The sequence below is a fragment of the Trachypithecus francoisi genome, unplaced genomic scaffold (assembly GCF_009764315.1).
Source record: "Trachypithecus francoisi isolate TF-2019V2 unplaced genomic scaffold, Tfra_2.0 Contig01579, whole genome shotgun sequence".
In the NCBI taxonomy this organism is placed as follows: Eukaryota; Metazoa; Chordata; class Mammalia; order Primates; family Cercopithecidae; genus Trachypithecus; species Trachypithecus francoisi.
Window position 1 is genome coordinate 20,997,550 of NW_022681442.1, and position 5,952 is coordinate 21,003,501.

Below are 5,952 nucleotides of genomic sequence, written 5' to 3' on the forward strand. Positions count from 1 at the left end.
CCCACAGCCTCAACGCCAAGCAAAGAGCATCAAGAGTTTGTCCTGGTTGTTTTGTTCTTTTTACCAACTATAGATATATACGGTTGATAACTTAGGTTTTCCAGCCAATTACCATATAGTTAAGATCCCCTTACAAATTAAAAAAAAAATGCCAGAAACATCTTTAAATGCCTTGTCACACCAACTGCAAAGTGCACAGAGTGAGGAGAACACAAGCATGCCTTTTCATTTTAAAAATGTTTGGAAATATGTACAACTTTGATACAGTTTCAGGGTGATCTGGACACCCATGGCCACTTCATGTAAACCACTGACAATTTCTAGAGCACTTTGAGAGACTACAATATGATCGTGATCAAATTTTGTAATTAAACCTAATGAGGGTAACAGACACTTCTCAAATAAGAAATGTGTCAATCACGGCCCTCCCCTACTCTAAGGTATTCACAAGGAGACAGATAAACAGGTATTTTTTGTTTGTTGGTTTGTTTTTAATTCATCCTCCTCCTTCTCTTCCTCTTCTCCCTCCTTGTCTTCTTAACCTTCCTCTTCCACATTTTTCCGGGCAACTTTAGCAGGACACTTTGCGCCATCAAACTTTCTTTTCGACTTAGAGTCAGCAACATCCTTCTCATGCTTCTCCTTCAGCTTTGCCTCCTGAGTGATGTAAGGCTGCTTTTCACTGTCATTTAAGCTACTCTACATCTCACTCAGCCTTTTTTTTGCCACGTCTCCAATAGAGATGCCAGGGTTTGTGGATATGATCTTGGAGCAGAATTCTGAACAGAAAAGGAAGAATCCAGATGGTGGCATTTTGGGGGCATTAGGATCCTTTTTCTTCTTGCCTCCCTTAGCTGGTCCATAATACTTCTTTTCCCGATCATAGTGAACTTTATCCACCTTTGCCATTTCATCAAATTTAGACTTCTCTTTCCTATACATTGTCTTCCACCCTTCAGAGTACTTCTTGGAAAATTCTGCAAAATTGACAGGGACCTCTAGGTTTTTCTTTTTATGTTCTTCTCTGCACGTCTACACAAAAAGGCATAAGCAGACATCTGCTCTTCGGTTTATGTTCTTCTCTGCACGTCTACACAAAAAGGCATAAGCAGACATCTGCTCTTCGGTTTCTTGGGGTCACCTTTATCCATCTTGACTGTGTTGTTCACCAGTCTCAATTTTGTTTAACTTTTTTTTTTTTTTTTGAGACGGAGTCTCGCTGTGTCGCCTAGGCTGGAGTGCAGTGGCCGGATCTCGGCTCACTGCAAGCTCCGCCTCCCGGGTTCCCGCCATTCTCCCGCCTCAGCCTCCGAGTAGCTGGGACTACAGGCGCCCGCCACCGCGCCCGGCTAGTTTTTTTTGTATTTTTAGTAGAGACGGGGTTTCACCGTGTTAGCCAGGATGGTCTCGATCTCCTGACCTCGTGATCCGCCCGCCTCGGCCTCCCAAAGTGCTGGGATTACAGGCTTGAGCCACCGCACCCGGCCTGTTTAACTTTTTGAAAAACCAACTTTTTGTTTCATTGATCTTTTGTATCTTTTTTGTTTCCATTTTATTCATTTGCGTTCTGATCTTTGTTATTTCTTTTCTTCTACAAATTTTGGGTTTGGTTTGCTCTTGCTTTTCTAGTTTTTTAAGCTGCATTGTTAGATTGTTCATTTGAAGTTTTTTTCTCTTTTTTGATGTAGGCACTTTTAGTTATAAACTTCCTTCTTGGTACTGCTTTTGCTGTATCCCAGAGGTTTTGGCATGTTGTTTTTCCATTATCATTAGCTTCAAGAAGTTTTTTCATTTCCTTCTTTTTTCCTTCCTTCCTTCCTTCCTTCCTTCCTTCCTTCCTTCCTTCCTCCCTTCCTTCCTTCCTTCTTTCTTCTTCTTCTTCTTCTTTTTTTTTTTTTTTTGAGATAGGGTCTGGCTCTACCACCCAGGCTGGAATGTGGTGGTGTGATCTCAACTCACTGCAACCTTGACATCCCACCTCAGCCTCCTGGGAATACAGGAGGAAATACAGGCACGTGCCATCACACCCAGCTAAGTTTTGTATTTTTTGTAGTGACAGGGTTTTGTCATGTTGCCCAGGCTGGTCTTGAACTCCTGAGCTCAAGGGATTGGCCCACGTAGGCCTCCCAGAGTGCTAGAATTACAGGTGTGAGCCACTATACCCGGCCCAATTTCCTTCTTAATTTCTTCATTGACTCGCTGGTCATTCAGCAGCAGATTGTTTAATTTCCATGTATTTGTGTAGTTTCCAAAGTTCCTTTTTTTATTCATTTCTGGTTTTATTCCACTGTGGTCAGAGTAGATGCTTGATATTATTTTAACTTTTTTGAATGTTTTAAGACTTATTTTGTGACCTAACATATGGTCTATCCTTGAGAATGATCCATGTGCTGAGGAAAAGAAGGTATATTCTGCAGCTCTTGGATAAAATGTTCTGTAAATATCTCTTAGATTCATTTGGTCTATAGTGCAGATTAAGTCTGATTTTTCTTTTTTTTTTTTTTTTTTTTTTTTTTTTTTATTTTCTTTTTTTTTTTTTTATTATACTTTAAGTTCTAGGGTACATGTGCATGACGTTTATATCATGTATAACTCCCCAATGCAATCCCTCCCTCCTCCCCCCTCCCCATGATAGGCCCCAGTGTGTGATGTTCCCCTTCCCGAGTCCAAGTGATCTCATTGTTCAGTTCCCACCTATGAGTGAGAACATGCGGTGTTTGGTTTTCTCTTCTTGTGATAGTTTGCTAAGAATGATGGTTCCAGCTGCATCCATGTCCCTACAAAGGACGCAAACTCATCCTTTTTGATGGCTGCATAGTATTCCATGGTGTATATGTGCCACATTTTCTTAATCCAGTCTGTCACAGATGGACATTTGGGTTGATTCCAAGTCTTTGCTATTGTGAATAGTGCCGCAATAAACAAACGTGTGCATGTGTCTTTGTAGTAGAGTAATTTATAATCCAAGTCTGATTTTTCTTTGTTGATTTTCTGTCTGGAAGATCTGTTCAATGCTGAAAGTGGTGTTGAAGTCCCCAGCTCTTATTGTATTGGGGTCTATCTCTGTTTTTAGCTCTAATAATATTTCCTTTATATGTTTAGGTGCTCCAGTGTTGGGTGCATATATATTTTAAATTGTTGTATCCTCTTGCTGAATTGACCCCTTTATCATTACATAGTGGTCTTCTTTGTCTTTTATAGTTTTTATCTGATATAAGTATAGTGACTCCTGCTCTTTTTGGTTTCCATTGTCATGGAATATCTTTTTCCATCCCTTTATTTTCAGTCTATGTGTGTCTTTATAGGTGAAGTGTGTTTCTTGCAGGCAATAGATCAATGGGTCTTATTTTCTCATCCATTCCGGCAGTCTATGTCTTTTAATTGGAGAGTTTAGTCCATTTACATTCAATGTTATTATTGAAAGTAGGCACTTACTCCTGCCATTTTGTTATTTGCTTTCTGGTTGTTTTCTGGTTTTCTCTTCTTTCTTTCCTTCCTGTCTTCTTCTAGTGAAGGTGATTTTCTCTGGCGATATGATTTAGTTTCTTACTTTTTATTTTTTGTGTATCCATTGTATGTTTCTTGGTTTGAGGTCACCATGAGGTTGCAAATACTTTCTTGCATTATTTTTAACTTTGTTTCATCAGTTATATTTACATCTGTGAGAGCTACCACAAACTGAAGGTACTTTTTCATCAGAGTGGTTTGGTCAACCACCATGGCTCCTTGTGTTGCAACAAATGCCATTTTTCTTTTGAGCTGGTTTGTTTCTCGAGAAAAGTATCAGGTCCATGAGTTCAGTCAGCCCCGACCTCAATGGCCCAGCTCCCACAGCCCTAGCTTGTGACCCTCAGCTGAGCCCTCACCTCTGTTGCTGCTCCACCGTGCACAGTCCCACCCCATACAAGAGTTCATTTCTTATAGGGACACTGCCAGGATTAAATTAGTTTCTACATTTAAGTGTCTCAGAAAAGTGCCTGACACATAGAAATAGGTCAATAAGGGTTAGATATTAACAATATTCTCCCATCCCTACTTAGGGTCTCTTCTGTACAAAGGATGTCATTGCAATACGAGTGAGGAGGTCAAACGTCATTCAGTAATGTTCTGGTCTAGGACAAAATTTAGAACTGAGTAATTTTTGGCAAGTAGTTTAATATCTTTGAACCTCAACTATGTCTTCCATTAAAAACAGATTTCTGGTTACCTTTTAGGGTTCATGTGAGAGCTCAGTAAGAAAATGGTTGGTTAAGGCAATTATGCCTGCATTAAGCTATTTTGCCTACCACAATGGTAAAAATGATGTACACATTTTAAAGATTTGCATCAAGATTAAAACCAAAAAGGGATTTCTGCAGCTCATCTCCACTTAAGTGGGAATTTCTGGGGACCAAGACCACTCTCATCCCTAGTCCCTATTTCCTGACCTCTCCAGATCTGCCCACAAGGCCTCTTTGGCATCTTGACAAAAGCACTCATTTGGATGAGGTTCTTTGTTGCAGTTGCCTGTGGGCACAGATGGTCTTTTCCAGCCAAAGAAGGACAGGAGAAGCGCAGGCCCATGTGTGACTGCATTGGTCTGCAACAAACAAGAGTCATTCATTTGGTCCTTTATGCATTTTTTTTTTTTTTAAATAAGACAGGGATCTCACTATGTTGCCCAGGCTGGTCTCCAACTCCTGGCTCAAGTAATCCTCCTGCCTCAGCATTTCAAAGTGCTGGAATTACAGGTGTGAGCTACTACCCCTGGCCATACATTCTTTCATTCAATAAATGTTTATCAGTGGCTTACTCTGTGTCAGGCCTGTGTGAGGACCTGGGGTTCAGAGGTGAACAAGGGAGATGTGTCTCGTGAAACTTATGTTTTGATTGGGGTGGTGAGTGACAACAGTTGAGGAATCAAGTCATATCTTTGGAAACTGGTAAGTATTAAGAAGAAAAATAAGATAAGGCAATGCTGAGAGAGAGGCTCTAGAGAAAGGGGAAGAGAAATGGCAACAAATTGGACAGAGTGGTCAGGGAAGGCCTCAAAGAGGAAGTGACTCAGGCAGCGCCTGCTGTGAGACAGGAATCTGGCCCTGCAGTAACATGGGAATACACCATTCTTGGCACAGATGCCCTGGGATTGGAACGAGGAGACCAGGGTGCCAGGAGCTTTGTGGAAGGGGCAGGCAGAGGCTGAATCTTGGGACCATCCTTTCTTACCTTGCAGGGCCCAACAAGTCTGTGTAGGACCTTTTCCAGCAAAGCAGAGCCTACCCCCAGCTGACTCTGTGTCCCTTCCTGTGGTTGCCTCACTGGTCCGGTCTCACTAGTCCCTCTGGCTGCCTCTGGCTACTTCCGGCTTCCTCTGGCAACAGGCTACTGGGGGAGATAAGTGAGAATTGCAACATGCCCTCTCCTTACCCTCGAGGAACTGGGAAGATAGAATCTCTATGGACCACACAAGACGAATGATACTACAGACTGGACAAGAGCACCAGGTGAGGGCTGAGGGACAGGCAGTAAATATTTAATGAGGCTGAGTTCACATATCCTCTGCATACTGTATTAAAAGGGCAGTCAGGAAAGGAAGGCCCTGCTTGTGTCCACCACTCCCAGACACTCGGTGGTGACAGTGGTCAGTGCTCTCCTTACCCTCACCCCGTTGCAGGGGAGAGGATCTCACAACCCAGCCGAAGGCTGACCATACTCCTCCGACTCCCACCTGAATGAGGGTCCCAGCTGGGGTCCAGGGACAGTGGTTGGGATCAATAGCATTTGACTACTGGTTTCTGTTAACAAGTATTGACTGGCTACCTGCTTTGGGATCCAGTGAGCACAAAATGTCCACTAACCAATGGATTTTTTGAGCATCTCCTCTGTTCAAGCTCTGTATAAGGCACGGGGCTCAAAGTAAAATTAAATGCTTGGTTCCAGAAACCACATTAGCCTAGGCTTTTGTTTTCCATT

At 42.4% G+C, this 5,952-nt stretch overlaps 1 pseudogene; it reads right to left on the bottom strand.

Annotated features, from left to right (window-relative positions):
- Positions 1 to 444: 444 nt before the first annotated feature.
- Positions 445 to 1,116, bottom strand: LOC117064608 (annotated as a pseudogene).
- Between the last annotated feature and the right edge of the window lie 4,836 nt (positions 1,117 to 5,952).